Here is a 16,242-nt window from a genome sequence, read left to right on the forward strand (position 1 = left end):
CCAAATAAACAACTACCCCACTCCAAGATGGTGACTCCTAAATGAGCCCACCCCGGGGACCGGACCCGCTCGAACAGCGGTGGACTCCAATTAAGGTGCAGGTGAGAGGGCACTTTAAAAACCAGGGCTAACAACAAAATGAAATAAAAGTAAATACAAAACAGGTTGAGATTAAAACGCTATTCAGCGTGAAGATATTGATCCCGCCTCTCACACCGTGGCTGTGAGGTAATTTTACAGTAGACTAATACATGTTCGGAACTGCGGGCCAAAATTTAGATTGCGAAGAAGTGCAACGAGATGTACTAAACTGAGGTAATATAAGGCTTTATCTATATCCGCCAGAAGTAGTGCAGCCGGGGCGTCTAGGTGATCCACAGTTACTTGGCATTATGCGCTCCCCTAATGTTGTGGTGGCTTGCACATCGCGGCATAAAGCCAGCTTGATCTGCGTGATCAAGATCTGTTATGTTAGGCATGAACCTATTAGCTAGTAGTTTAGCAATCAATTTAGCCTCTAGGTTAAGAAGAGAAATATCTGGGAATCAACCTGGTTTTAGGACACCACCACATCTGTGTGTCTCCAGTCCGGCAGGAGTCTACCCTCCTGTACCACGGTCTGGAGCGTTGCCAAGTAAGGGACTCCCAGTTGTGGCATATATATTTTTAAAAATTCACATGGAAATCCATTGGAGCCTGGAGCTTTACCTGGTCTCAGCTTGGCAGCAGCAGCCGTGAGTTCTTCAATCATAATGGGAGCGTCTAGCTGTGTCTTGGGGATGTTTGAGATGGCCCTTGGGGGAGGCCGTCAAGGAATTTTTGGATAGTAGCAGCTAGCAGAGAATAATGTTTTGCATATAGCTGTCTATAGTAGTCAGCAAAGCGGTCAGCTATCGATAACGTATCTGTCAGAACATTCCTGTCTGGGCTCCTGATGCACAGTATGTGGGTAGACCGTGTGGCTTGCTGGCATAGCCTATGCAGTTGCTTGCTGGATTTGTCGCCCCATTGGTATATGCCACTTCTAGAGGACAGCCATGTAGTCTTTGCTTCTTCCATTAACTCATCATCATACCTTCATTGTATCTGGACCAGGACTCGAGTCGGGGTACCACGCGGGTGGACGGCGTCGACCCACTTATTTTCCAGGGGGTAGGCCGTCCTTCCTGCTTATCAAAACGCTGTCCACCCTGCGCTGGCCTGTTCCTTCAAAATGCGATAAAGCGCGCACCGACCAAACCACGCATTTCCGGGTGAAGCCTCGGACTGCTTGCTGATCACCACACCCCTGCACCTAGGGTTACGTTAACTACGCCTATTGCAGCTCTTGCAACCCACCCCACCCCTTTGCCGGGAAGTCGTACCTACTTGTAGAACAGAGACATCTGCGACCAACCAGTGGTCATAGCAGATGTCACTGAATGGGTGTTTCTGCACCTCAGCAGTCCCGCCCTCGTGCTCCATGCCCTTTTTTTCGTGTTTTTCTTGCTCTGGCTTCTTTTCTTTTTGGATGTGACCGGATCCGGATATCGACGCAGCTCGCCCTCCCTTCCTGGCCTCGCCTGCTGCCTGACATGCTGGAGACTTCCCTTCCTGCATCTATGACCTACACCGTCTCCTAGGAAACCATTTTCCGCCTAGCGACGTTGGCGACAGTTTCACTTCTGAGGTAAGTGTAAGTTTAATGGCTGCATAAACAATGTTTGACACGGAAACCACGTTTCTGTCTAGTAGATCTGCATCTTTATTGAATTACACCCATCCCTGCGCCCTTTGCTTTTACGCCCGCTTTCCATATGGCTTATATGACAAGATTCCCAGTAAAAATGCTATACCTTTAACAGACCATGGGCTCCTCCTGAAGGTGGCCAGGCAGCATTCATTACATGGGCGCCTACTCTTCCCATCCTGTCCTTTTTTTTTTCCTTCTTGGCTACATCTCACGAGATTTATCGTAATTAGTTTAACTAAATATTTATGGGCTGGGATTCAGAGGAAGAGGGAGACTCGACAAGGGGTGAATGTTATTGTAACTAGCCGATGTTGACGCTACTGTATACAGCCTGAGTTTTCTTCAAAAACCACAATTAGATGTCTTTTTCGTTTTAGTGTGACCTAGCTTCAACTTTGTTACCATGATTTTATGATTTGAAGCAGTTCCTTAACGTCTTAAATCGTTTTCTAGGTTTTGTTCTGGCATCAGTCTAAACCTTATGAAGATACATTTTTGACACATCTCTATATCAAAGTTTTTGGAGGATTCCGCATTAGAGACAAAGGGAATAGAATTTTGATAATTAATATGTATTTGGAAGGACCGATTTGTCCTTTCTGTCTGACATAGATATTAGAAGCAACAACTCCTTCTAGGGTAGAAACGAAGTACATTTAGATTGACGTAGGTTTAAAGGCATAGGTGTACATCTAAGAGTGCTCATACTCACTACCCCAGAGTGTGTGTGTATGTTACTGAAACATGTATGCACTCACTGTTCTAGAATATGTACTGTCCCAGAGTATGTGCTTGTTACTGGGAAGTGCTGGTACTCACTGTCCCAGAGTGTGCTTGTTACAGAGTAGTGCTGGTACTCACTGTCCCAGAGTGTGCTTGTTACTGGGAAGTGCTGGTACTCACTGTCCCAGAGTGTGCTTGTTACTGGGAAGTGCTGGTACTCACTGTCCCACAGTACGTGTTTTCTATTGAGAATTGCTGATGTTCGCTATTCTATAGTGTGTGTTTGTTACTGCGAAGAGGTGGTACTCACTGTCCCAGAGTGTGCTTTTTACAGAGAAATGCTGATAATCCCTTTTGTTAAATCCCTTTTGTTAAATCCAAATCCGGATCCCCATTAGATACTTGCCCTGCGCACATCCTTCGCCACATCTATACAACCTGTCCTGATCCCCCCCTTCACTTCCTTAACAGCTCCCTCTCCCAGGGGGTTGTAGCCAATCCACTGAAAACCGCTGTTATTGTCCCCATCCTAAAAAAACCTGGCGCAGATCCTTCGATCCCCGCCAACTACCGCCCTATTTCCCTCCTACCATTCTTGGCCAAAGTGCTCGAACGCCATGTCACCAGCTCTCTGAGCACCTTTGTGGAGGAGTATGGGATTCTGGCTCCCTGCCAGGCCGGTTTTCGCCCCGCACACACCACGGAGTCCGTAGTTCTTTCGGTCCTTGACAACCTCAGGGAAGGAATGGATACCAACCAGGCCCAGGCCTTGGTTCTCCTCGATCTCTCAGCCGCCTTTGACACGGTTGACCATACCATCTTACTTTCCCGTGTCAAGGCGGCGGGGATCGGTGGCACCGCTCTGGTATGGCTATCCTCCTTCCTGAGAGACCGCACCCAGGCTGTTCGCCTGGGTGACTTTTTCGCGGACTTCCGGAAAGTTCAGTGCGGGGTTCCCCAAGGTTCCTCCCTCTCACCCCTCCTGTTTAACCTTTATATTGCCCCCCTTATTTTTTCACTACAGCAAATGGACGTCAGCGTATACAATTACGCTGACGACCTTCAACTTGTTTTCAACCTGTCTTCTTCCCCTGCTTCCATCTCAAACTTCCAGTCTATTATGATCTTTATCCAGGACTGGATGAACTACAATCACCTGAAGCTTAATCCGGATAAAACCGAATTGGTGCTGACAGGTGGTTGCTCCAGTCCCTGGTCTTCACTTTTTTGGCCCCCTTCCCTAGGCTCTCCCCCGGTCCCCTCCACCTCAGTTAAAACTTTAGGCATCAAACTCAATTCTCAGCTCACCCTTCACTCCCAGGTCAGCTCTGTGGTGTCCTCTTCCTTCTTGTCACTACTCACCATCCGCAAGGTATCCCGCTTTTTTACCTTTGATGCATTGAAATTGATCATCTTAGCGATGGTCATTTCCCGCCTGGATTACGGCAACGCCCTATATGCGGGTATTCCTGCATATAGTCTACGGCGGTTGCAGCTGATCCAGAACCAAGCGGCACGGCTGGTGTTTAATCTCCCGAAATCTCACCATGTCACTCCCCTCCTCAGATCCCTGCATTGGCTCCCTGTCCGCGAGCGCGTCCAGTTTAAACTTGCCTCTATCACCTTTCAAGCACGACTGGGCGCAGCTCCGGCCTTTATAAGTGGAGTAGTGTGGCTCACTGGTTAGAGGCGGCAGGCCTGAGAGCTGAAGTCAGCCTGGGACCAGGGTTCAATTCCCGACGCGGCAGGGTCGTGGACCTTGGTCAGCGGACTCGATAATTCTCGCTTCGGTGCTTACTCTAATCAGGGGTTCCACTCGGCAACTCTGGGCATTAGCTTGCCTAATCTCCACAACGGCCCCACCAATTCCGGGGATGCCTGGCTCCACCTTGGGGACTCCCAGCAAGGGACCATCCCACAGGGAAAGCCAGGACGGGTTCCCCAGAGTTATACAGCGCCGGGACGCCCCGTTGCTGGGGCAGCTGTGCGCTTTACAAGTATACTACATTTACATTTTACATTTACATTTATAACATCCGAGATTGTGCCTTATGTTTCTACCAGGGAACTGCGCTCTTCCTCGCAATCCCTATTGTCAGCCCCTCGCTTTCGGAGAAAGAAATGGGGAGGATCTAAGTTTGCAACCCTCGCCCCACTCCTGTGGAATTCCCTTCCTTCTGAGCTCAGATCTATAACTCTGTACCCTCAATTTCGGAAGAAACTTAAAGCCCTCCTGTTTGCCAAATGTTTCAACTAGATTACTTGGGGCTGTCTCCCTCTTATTCTGTTCTCCCTACTCCCTCTTTGGAGACCTGTCTTTTGCAGCGCCATGAAACCGCCGGTGAAAGTGCGCTATACAAATATTTTAAACTCAAACTCAAACACTCACTATCCCAGATGTGGTTAATTAAAAGTGCTGGTACTCACTGTCCCAGAGTGTGTGTTTGTTACTGAGAAGAGGTGGTACTCACTGTCTGAGTGTGCTTTTTACAGAGAAGGGCTGGTACTCACTATCCCAGATGTGTTTCTTAATGAGAAATGCTGGTACCCACTGTCCCAGAGTGTGTGTTTGTTAATGAGAAGTGCTGGTACTCACTGTCCCAGAGTGTACTTGTTATAGAGAAGTGTTGGTATTCACTGCCCCACTGTGTGTGTAGTTACTGAGAAGAGCTGGTACTCACTGTCCCAGAGTGTGTGTTTGTTACTGAGAAGAGAGGTACTCACTGTCCCAATGTTGTGCGTTTGGTACTGAGAAGAGAGGTACTCACTGTCCCAATGTGAGTTTGGTACTGAGAAGAGAGGTACCCACTGTCCCAGATTGTGTGTTTGTTAATGAGCAGTGCTGGTGTTCACTGTCATAGAGTGTGTGTTTGTTACTGAGAAGAGCTGGTACTCACTGCCCCATAGTGTGTGTGTATGTTATTGAGAAGTGCTGGTACTCACTGTCCCAGTATATGTGCTTGTTAAAGAAAAGTGGTGGTACTCGCTGTCCCAGTGTGTGTTTTTGTTAATGAGAAGTGCAGGTGCTCACTGTCCCAGAGTGTGTGTTTGTTACTCAGAAGAGAGGTACCCACTGTCCCAGATTGTGTGTTTGTTAATGAGAAGTGCTGGTGATCACTGTCCTAGAGTGTGTGTTTGTTACTGAGAATAGAGGCACCCACTGTCCCAGAGTGTGTGCTTGTTAATGAGAAGTGCTGGTACTCACTGTCCCAGAGGGTGTGTTTGTTACTGAGGAGAGACGTAGAATGGGTGCCTGTTAAAATGAAGTGCTGATACTCACTGTTCCAGGTTGTGTGTTTGGTATTGAGAAGTACTCACTGTCCCAGAATATGTGCTTGTTAACGAGGGAATAGAATTTTGATAATTAATATGTATTTGGAAGGACCGATTTGTCCTTTCTGTCTGACATAGATATTAGAAGCAACAACTCCTTCTAGGGTAGAAACGATGTACATTTAGATTGACGTAGGTTTAAAGGCATAGGTGTACATTTAGGAGTGCTCATACTCACTACCCCAGAGTGTGTGCGTATGTTACTGAAACATGTATGCGCTCACTGTTCCAGAATATGTGCTGTCCCAGAGTATGTGCTTGTTACTGGGAAGTGCTGGTACTCACTGTCCCAGAGTGTGCTTGTTACAGAGTAGTGCTGGTACTCACTTTCCCAGAGTGTGCTTGTTACTGGGAAGTGCTGGTACTCACTGTCCCAGAGTGTGCTTGTTACTGAGAAGTGCTGGCACTCACTGTCCCACAGTACGTTTTTTCTATTGAGAAGTGCTGATGTTCGCTATTCTATAGTGTGTGTTTGTTACTGCGAAGAGGTGGTACTCACTGTCCCAGAGTGTGCTTTTTACAGAGAAATGCTGGTACTCACTATCCCAGATGTGGTTGTTAATTAAAAGTGCTGGTACTCACTGTCCCAGAGTGTGTGTTTGTTACTGAGAAGAGGTGGTACTCACTGTCTGAGTGTGCTTTTTATAGAGAAGGGCTGGTACTCACTATCCCAGATGTGTTTCTTAATGAGAAATGCTGGTACTCACTGTCCCAGAGTGTGTGTTTGTTAATGAGAAGTGCTGGTACTCACTGTCCCAGAGTGTACTTGTTAAAGAGAAGTGTTGGTATTCACTGCCCCACTGTGTGTGTAGTTACTGAGAAGAGCTGGTACTCACTGTCCCAGAGTGTGTGTTTGTTACTGAGAAGAGAGGTACTCGCTGTCCCAATGTTGTGCGTTTGGTACTGAGAAGAGAGGTACTCACTGTCTCAATGTGAGTTTGGTACTGAGAAGAGAGGTACCCACTGCCCCATAGTGTGTGTGTATGTTATTGAGAAGTGCTGGTACTCACTGTCCCAGTATATGTGCTTGTTAAAGAAAAGTGGTGGTACTCGCTGTCCCAGTGTGTGTTTTTGTTAATGAGAAGTGCAGGTGCTCACTGTCCCAGAGTGTGTGTTTGTTACTCAGAAGAGAGGTACCCACTGTCCCAGATTGTGTGTTTGTTAATGAGAAGTGCTGGTGATCACTGTCCTAGAGTGTGTGTTTGTTACTGAGAAGAGAGGCACCCACTGTCCCAGAGTGTGTGCTTGTTAATGAGAAGTGCTGGTACTCACTGTCCCAGAGGGTGTATTTGTTACTGAGGAGAGACGTAGAATGTGTGCCTGTTAAAATGAAGTGCTGATACTCACTGTTCCAGGTTGTGTGTTTGGTATTGAGAAGTACTCACTGTCCCAGAATATGTGCTTGTTAACGAGGGAATAGAATTTTGATAATTAATATGTATTTGGAAGGACCGATTTGTCCTTTCTGTCTGACATAGATATTAGAAGCAACAACTCCTTCTAGGGTAGAAACGATGTACATTTAGATTGACGTAGGGTTAAAGGCATAGGTGTACATTTAGGAGTGCTCATACTCACTACCCCAGAGTGTGTGCGTATGTTACTGAAACATGTATGCGCTCACTGTTCCAGAATATGTGCTGTCCCAGAGTATGTGCTTGTTACTGGGAAGTGCTGGTACTCACTGTCCCAGAGTGTGCTTGTTACAGAGTAGTGCTGGTACTCACTTTCCCAGAGTGTGCTTGTTACTGGGAAGTGCTGGTACTCACTGTCCCAGAGTGTGCTTGTTACTGGGAAGTGCTGGCACTCACTGTCCCAGAGTGTGCTTGTTACAGAGTAGTGCTGGTACTCACTTTCCCAGAGTGTGCTTGTTACTGGGAAGTGCTGGTACTCACTGTCCCAGAGTGTGCTTGTTAATGGGAAGTGCTGGTACTCACTGTCCCAGAGTATGTGCTTGTTACTGGGAAGTGCTGGTACTCACTGTCCCAGAGTGTGCTTGTTACAGAGTAGTGCTGGTACTCTCTTTCCCAGAGTGTGCTTGTTACTGGGAAGTGCTGGTACTCACTGTCCCAGAGTGTGCTTGTTACTGGGAAGTGCTGGCACTCACTGTCCCACAGTACGTTTTTTCTATTGAGAAGTGCTGATGTTCGCTATTCTATAGTGTGTGTTTGTTACTGCGAAGAGGTGGTACTCACTGTCCCAGAGTGTGCTTTTTACAGAGAAATGCTGGTACTCACTATCCCAGATGTGGTTGTTAATTAAAAGTGCTGGTACTCACTGTCCCAGAGTGTGTGTTTGTTACTGAGAAGAGGTGGTACTCACTGTCTGAGTGTGCTTTTTATAGAGAAGGGCTGGTACTCACTATCCCAGATGTGTTTCTTAATGAGAAATGCTGGTACTCACTGTCCCAGAGTGTGTGTTTGTTAATGAGAAGTGCTGGTACTCACTGTCCCAGAGTGTACTTGTTAAAGAGAAGTGTTGGTATTCACTGCCCCACTGTGTGTGTAGTTACTGAGAAGAGCTGGTACTCACTGTCCCAGAGTGTGTGTTTGTTACTGAGAAGAGAGGTACTCGCTGTCCCAATGTTGTGCGTTTGGTACTGAGAAGAGAGGTACTCACTGTCTCAATGTGAGTTTGGTACTGAGAAGAGAGGTACCCACTGCCCCATAGTGTGTGTGTATGTTATTGAGAAGTGCTGGTACTCACTGTCCCAGTATATGTGCTTGTTAAAGAAAAGTGGTGGTACTCGCTGTCCCAGTGTGTGTTTTTGTTAATGAGAAGTGCAGGTGCTCACTGTCCCAGAGTGTGTGTTTGTTACTCAGAAGAGAGGTACCCACTGTCCCAGATTGTGTGTTTGTTAATGAGAAGTGCTGGTGATCACTGTCCTAGAGTGTGTGTTTGTTACTGAGAAGAGAGGCACCCACTGTCCCAGAGTGTGTGCTTGTTAATGAGAAGTGCTGGTACTCACTGTCCCAGAGGGTGTGTTTGTTACTGAGGAGAGACGTAGAATGTGTGCCTGTTAAAATGAAGTGCTGATACTCACTGTTCCAGGTTGTGTGTTTGGTATTGAGAAGTACTCACTGTCCCAGAATATATGCTTGTTAACGAGGGAATAGAATTTTGATAATTAATATGTATTTGGAAGGACCGATTTGTCCTTTCTGTCTGACATAGATATTAGAAGCAACAACTCCTTCTAGGGTAGAAACGATGTACATTTAGATTGACGTAGGTTTAAAGGCATAGGTGTACATTTAGGAGTGCTCATACTCACTACCCCAGAGTGTGTGCGTATGTTACTGAAACATGTATGCGCTCACTGTTCCAGAATATGTGCTGTCCCAGAGTATGTGCTTGTTACTGGGAAGTGCTGGTACTCACTGTCCCAGAGTGTGCTTGTTACAGAGTAGTGCTGGTACTCACTTTCCCAGAGTGTGCTTGTTACTGGGAAGTGCTGGTACTCACTGTCCCAGAGTGTGCTTGTTACTGGGAAGTGCTGGCACTCACTGTCCCACAGTACGTTTTTTCTATTGAGAAGTGCTGATGTTCGCTATTCTATAGTGTGTGTTTGTTACTGCGAAGAGGTGGTACTCACTGTCCCAGAGTGTGCTTTTTACAGAGAAATGCTGGTACTCACTATCCCAGATGTAGTTGTTAATTAAAAGTGCTGGTACTCACTGTCCCAGAGTGTGTGTTTGTTACTGAGAAGAGGTGGTACTCACTGTCTGAGTGTGCTTTTTATAGAGAAGGGCTGGTACTCACTATCCCAGATGTGTTTCTTAATGAGAAATGCTGGTACTCACTGTCCCAGAGTGTGTGTTTGTTAATGAGAAGTGCTGGTACTCACTGTCCCAGAGTGTACTTGTTAAAGAGAAGTGTTGGTATTCACTGCCCCACTGTGTGTGTAGTTACTGAGAAGAGCTGGTACTCACTGTCCCAGAGTGTGTGTTTGTTACTAAGAAGAGAGGTACTCGCTGTCCCAATGTTGTGCGTTTGGTACTGAGAAGAGAGGTACTCACTGTCTCAATGTGAGTTTGGTACTGAGAAGAGAGGTACCCACTGCCCCATAGTGTGTGTGTATGTTATTGAGAAGTGCTGGTACTCACTGTCCCAGTATATGTGCTTGTTAAAGAAAAGTGGTGGTACTCGCTGTCCCAGTGTGTGTTTTTGTTAATGAGAAGTGCAGGTGCTCACTGTCCCAGAGTGTGTGTTTGTTACTCAGAAGAGAGGTACCCACTGTCCCAGATTGTGTGTTTGTTAATGAGAAGTGCTGGTGATCACTGTCCTAGAGTGTGTGTTTGTTACTGAGAAGAGAGGCACCCACTGTCCCAGAGTGTGTGCTTGTTACTGAGAAGTGCTGGTACTCACTGTCCCAGAGGGTGTGTTTGTTACTGAGGAGAGACGTAGAATGTGTGCCTGTTAAAATGAAGTGCTGATACTCACTGTTCCAGGTTGTGTGTTTGGTATTGAGAAGTACTCACTGTCCCAGAATATGTGCTTGTTAACGAGGGAATAGAATTTTGATAATTAATATGTATTTGGAAGGACCGATTTGTCCTTTCTGTCTGACATAGATATTAGAAGCAACAACTCCTTCTAGGGTAGAAACGATGTACATTTAGATTGACGTAGGTTTAAAGGCATAGGTGTACATTTAGGAGTGCTCATACTCACTACCCCAGAGTGTGTGTGTATGTTACTGAAACATGTATGCGCTCACTGTTCCAGAATATGTACTGTCCCAGAGTATGTGCTTGTTACTGGGAAGTGCTGGTACTCACTGTCCCAGAGTGTGCTTGTTACAGAGTAGTGCTGGTACTCACTTTCCCAGAGTGTGCTTGTTACTGGGAAGTGCTGGTACTCACTGTCCCAGAGTGTGCTTGTTATTGGGAAGTGCTGGCACTCACTGTCCCACAGTACGTTTTTTCTATTGAGAAGTGCTGATGTTCGCTATTCTATAGTGTGTGTTTGTTACTGCGAAGAGGTGGTACTCACTGTCCCAGAGTGTGCTTTTTACAGAGAAATGCTGGTACTCACTATCCCAGATGTGGTTGTTAATTAAAAGTGCTGGTACTCACTGTCCCAGAGTGTGTGTTTGTTACTGAGAAGAGGTGGTACTCACTGTCTGAGTGTGCTTTTTATAGAGAAGGGCTGGTACTCACTATCCCAGATGTGTTTCTTAATGAGAAATGCTGGTACTCACTGTCCCAGAGTGTGTGTTTGTTAATGAGAAGTGCTGGTACTCACTGTCCCAGAGTGTACTTGTTACAGAGAAGTGTTGGTATTCACTGCCCCACTGTGTGTGTAGTTACTGAGAAGAGCTGGTACTCACTGTCCCAGAGTGTGTGTTTGTTACTGAGAAGAGAGGTACTCGCTGTCCCAATGTTGTGCGTTTGGTACTGAGAAGAGAGGTACTCACTGTCTCAATGTGAGTTTGGTACTGAGAAGAGAGGTACCCACTATCCCAGATTGTGTGTTTGTTAATGAGAAGTGCTAGTGTTCACTGTCCTAGAGTGTGTGTTTGTTACTGAGAAGAGCTGGTACTCACTGCCCCATAGTGTGTGTGTATGTTATTGAGAAGTGCTGGTACTCACTGTCCCATAATATGTGCTTGTTAAAGAAAAGTGGTGGTACTCGCTGTCCCAGTGTGTGTTTTTGTTAATGAGAAGTGCAGGTGCTCACTGTCCCAGAGTGTGTGTTTGTTACTCAGAAGAGAGGTACCCACTGTCCCAGATTGTGTGTTTGTTAATGAGAAGTGCTGGTGATCACTGTCCTAGAGTGTGTGTTTGTTACTGAGAAGAGAGGCACCCACTGTCCCAGAGTGTGTTCTTGTTAATGAGAAGTGCTGGTACTCACTGTCCCAGAGGGTGTGTTTGTTACTGAGGAGAGACGTAGAATGTATCCCAGGTTGTGTGTTTGGTATTGAGAAGAGAAGTACTCACTGTCCCAGAATATGTGCTTGTTAACGAGAAGAGGTGGTACTCACTATCCTAGATGTGTTTGTTAATGAAAAGTGCTGATACTCACTGTCCCAGAGTGTGCGTTTGTTACTGAGAAGAGAGGGACTCACTGTCCCAGAATATGTGCTTGTTTACGAGAAGTCCTGGAACTTTTTTGCCATTGAAATGATGGCCCTTTGCGGGGCGCGTGCTGGTATTTCCCATTTAAAACCAGGGGCAGGGGCTGCCCGTTTACAGCACAGCTTGGGTTGTCGCGGACTTCCTTCTGCTCCCTGTGAATAGATAGAGAGATGCGGTTGGAAGTGGGGGCGCCTGGTGAGAATAAGAGGGGTGAATGTTATTGTAATTAGCCGATGTTGACGCTACTGTATACCGCCTGAGTTTTCTTCAAACACCACAATTGGATGTCTTTTTCGTTTTAGTGTGACCTACCTTCAACTTTGTTACCATGATCTTATGATTTGAAGCAGTTCCTGAACGTCTTAAATCGTTTTCTAGGTTTTGTTCTGGCATCAGTCTAAACCTTGTGAAGATACATTTTTGACACATCTCTATATCAAAGTTTTTCGAGGATTCCGCATTAGAGACAAAGGGAATAGAATTTTGATAATTAATATGTATTTGGAAGGACCGTTTTGTCCTTTCTGTCCGACATAAATCTTAGAAGCAACAACTCCTTCTAGGGTAGAAAAGATGTACATTTAGAGTGATGTAGGTTTAAAGGCATAGGTGTACTTCTGAAGAGTGGAAGTTAGGTAAATGAGTGGACTTTCACACTAGTTGTCTGTGGATGAAGAGACTCTAAAATGGAATTTTCGTCTTCACTCTTATGTCATTCTTTCCTGCTGTGATGCCATCGAACCTCCAGAAATAACCAGAGCCTGGGTACCTATAAGAGAACCGCTTTTTATATCGAGATCATCCCAAACCTGCCTACCATGCTCATCAAGCATTGTCATAGCCAATAGGTCTCGCCGTGGGGACCTTGTAAGTGTTTCGCCATGCAACGGTTGATGTTGGTGCACCAAGGATATTGTGCTGCATAACTAAATACTTAGAAGGTTTCAAAAGCGAGATCTATTGGCTATGCCAATGCTTGTTGTTAATTTCCCTTGACTGTTGCTTGTTTGGCAGTGACTCTCAGGTAGCTGTGGCTAACAGATCATTAGTGCCTACTCTCCACCTCTTTTTCGGACTCTGTGTAATCCTATGAAATAGGTCCATTGTATCACTTTGAGACAGGTTCTTTAATGCTTCTCATTGCTGAATAGGGTGCAATGAAGGGTATCTATTACTTTGCACTTTGTAGCTTGGTTTTCACTGAGTGGAAAGCGTCACTCTAAGTGTCACACATACACACTGAAATCATGGAAACGTCACACATAAGTAGGGCTCTCCGTTTTATGGTATTTATTTTTTTAACATTTCCGTCTGTACTTACCCATATTTATCATTTGGCCATTTTAACTGTATTTATCCATAATTCTTTTGTGCTTTGCACATAAATGAGATTGCCAAACTGAACCTTTCCTTATTTATTTCACTGATTGACGCACACTCATACTTTGCTGTCTGTCGAGTTTTAGCTATTTAAGCTGGCAATTATTACATAACAATCAATCCACTGTAATACCAGCATTATACCATAAATGTATGTTGACATATGCCATTGTTTAAAGAAATGTCATCCTGTTTTTTAATTTCCATGCTGTCCAGCTGCTGGCCTATAATTCATGAAAGACAGCATGGACAGTCACTTAAAAGTATGGCAATTTTCTGTATTTATGCACTTTTAAAAATAAATGCAGGCAGAAAACAGATTGTTTTCGGTCTGTATTTATCAGTGAAAAATCCTTAAACTGAACACGTGGAGCCTTACAAATAAGCATCATGAAAACTTGGCAGCTATTTGTATTAATTCGAGTTATGCACTATTATCCCATCACTTTGCGACATGGAAGGCCAGCCTAACTGAAGTACACCATACCTACCTTGCATGAGAATGATTTCAACCCATTTTGTGCAGCTGCACTTTACAAGCCTGTAACATAGCTTGAGGAACTGCATCTTTTGCTTTGCTCTTGACCAATTCTCCTCCACACATCATGCATGACCTTTCCAATTGACTTTCCTATTAGTTCCCTAGTGGAATTGTTGTTAGGGCAAGGAAGCATGGAGGTTTCTAAGTTTAGGGTTAAAAGTGATCTCTTTTGAAAGGTCGCAATGCAGTCAATATAGGCAACCTGCTATGCCGCCAACATCCAAAAGTGCTTTAACCTCCTCAAATATTAAAATTTGGGTGCTCAAGATTGATTGAAATCTATGGAATGCCTCCGAACCGTTTCTAAGGCATGAATAACCATGGCAGCAGGATGCCACCATTCCTTCAACTATGAAAATGCTTAGAGTTGCCTAATGTGGAATATTTTATTTGCACTACAGCCTACAGTATCTTGGGAGCCATCCTATTCAACAGATCTCCCTGCCTGGCATTTGTCCTGCTCGCACCTGCAATGGTCCATCCTGCAACACAGCAGGCCCGCATTGGGTCCCATGCTCACCCAGGACACAACACAGATCTCCAGGAAGTCGCACAGCCAGCTGCTGCCAGACCGGAAACTTTACCTTCTACCCCTAGCACGGAGCCTGCAACAGTGGTAGCCAAGAGAGGTAAAAAGCGCTGGTACTCCTTGCTAGAAAACGTTTGGTTCATATATGACCACTAATCATTTTAATTTAATGTTTATACAGATTCCAGAACTTTCCACCACAGAAATGTGAGAAAAATGTGTTTTTTGACAATTTTTATGGGAAACGAAATGAGCAATAGCACACCGGGAAAACTGAAGATCATAATTTGCTAATTGAGGGAATTTTTCTTTTTTAAAAGGGCATTGTGTGACTTTCTCTGTTTTTTTTATTATAATACCACCACAAACCGGGATGGCTGGCTCATTGGACCACAAACAGTTTCCTAAGTGCCAAAAGTAATCCGAAAAATATTTTTGCCAAGCAATTTTGCAATTTTTTCTCCTCACCAACCATCAGTGAATATGAGATTGACCAATTCAAAAAATATAGCTGACCCAATGCTTTCTGCTTTCTACAGAGCTAAGCAAACGTAAATCCAGCATCATGGATTTCTTTTCAAATGCAAACAAGAGATCTCAATGCACAGTGCATTGAGTCCTCACTGTTGAAATGTCTTGAAAGACATGGATTTTGCAACAAGTTCCTTGCAGACAGTTGGATAGGGGTGTTCAGTGATGGTGCCAGTGTAATGCTTGGGAGAAACTCTGGTGTTTTGGAGAGGCTATGTTGTAAATACCCTTGCCTTGTAAAATGGCACTGTCTATGCCACCGGCTTTAGCTCAGTGTAGCGGACACAGTTGGTACAGTGCCTGGCCTCAAGCACCTTGCATAATTTTTCAAAAAACTGTATGCCATGTACCACCAGTCTCCCAAAAATCAGCGAGAACTCTCTGCATATGTGAAAGAGTTAGAAATTGCAATACTGAAAATTGGGCGAGTATTTTCAATCCATTGGATTGCTTCTAGCAAAAGGGCAATACAAGCAGTGTGGGAGTCATACCCAACCCTTCACCAGTATTTTGTTCAGTCCAGCTTGAGTACTTCTTGTGATGCCAAACACCGTGCTACTTTCAGCAGGCTGAATAAAATCCTGACATCTTCTGAATTTTTGCTGAATCTCGACGGTGTTGCGGATGTGGTTCATGAAATTGTAACACTGTCAGAAGCACTTCAAAGGGATGTAGTAACACTGCGATGAGCTGACCAGCTCATCAATCGTACAGTAAGGGCAATTGAAAAGCTTAAGGAGTTTCCAGCGACACACAGGAAGGAGGCTGCACAAACTATTGAGAGTGGCTTATTTAGATGAGTGCCAATAAGCTGGGAGGACTCACGTGGTCAGGTAAAAATAAACCTTCCCCAGTTTTATCAAAATCTGGCAGATAACTTGCGCTCCAGGTTGTATGCACAGTCTGCAAGCAATAGGTCAGCCACATCATCTCGGACAGATGAATTTTTAGTTCTTACATCAGAAATAGATGTTATCAACCCACAGAAGTGGATAAACGACATTGAGAGCCCATGGTATGAAGGTGAGGAGAAACTACAAAACTTGTGTAGGAGATTTGCTCTTAATTATAAAGGCATATCTGAAGGCTTCAGAGACTATGTTGATAATGGTGGTAATGAGATTCCAGAGCAACTGCAACCTGTTTTGAGGGCTGTAAATACACTCCCTGTGACTTCAAGTGACTGCGAAAGGGGTTTCAGCACAATGAACTTGATAATGTCACCCATATGAAGCTGCCTTGGTATCGGACATCTTTCCTTATTAATGTTCATAAACCTCATGGGCCCTCCTCTGCCTCTTTGGAATCCAATGCGTATGTCTATGCAGATGATACTCAGTCGAGAAAGGTAGATCCGACAGCCCAGCACAATAAAAGATATGCAGACGCATGG

At 45.1% G+C, this 16,242-nt stretch overlaps 1 long non-coding RNA gene across 1 annotated transcript in view; it reads left to right on the forward strand.

Annotated features, from left to right (window-relative positions):
• Positions 1 to 1,643: 1,643 nt before the first annotated feature.
• The window catches only part of LOC144770375 (uncharacterized), a 110,685-nt gene continuing 96,086 nt past the window's right edge, over positions 1,644 to 16,242 (forward strand). Inside the window, exons 1-2 of the long non-coding RNA XR_013598875.1 lie at positions 1,644 to 1,669; positions 14,191 to 14,418. This is a non-coding gene — a long non-coding RNA (uncharacterized LOC144770375). The remainder of the gene's footprint in view (positions 1,670 to 14,190; positions 14,419 to 16,242) is intronic.

This window comes from Lissotriton helveticus, chromosome 1_1, assembly GCF_964261635.1.
Source record: "Lissotriton helveticus chromosome 1_1, aLisHel1.1, whole genome shotgun sequence".
Classification (NCBI taxonomy): Eukaryota; Metazoa; Chordata; class Amphibia; order Caudata; family Salamandridae; genus Lissotriton; species Lissotriton helveticus.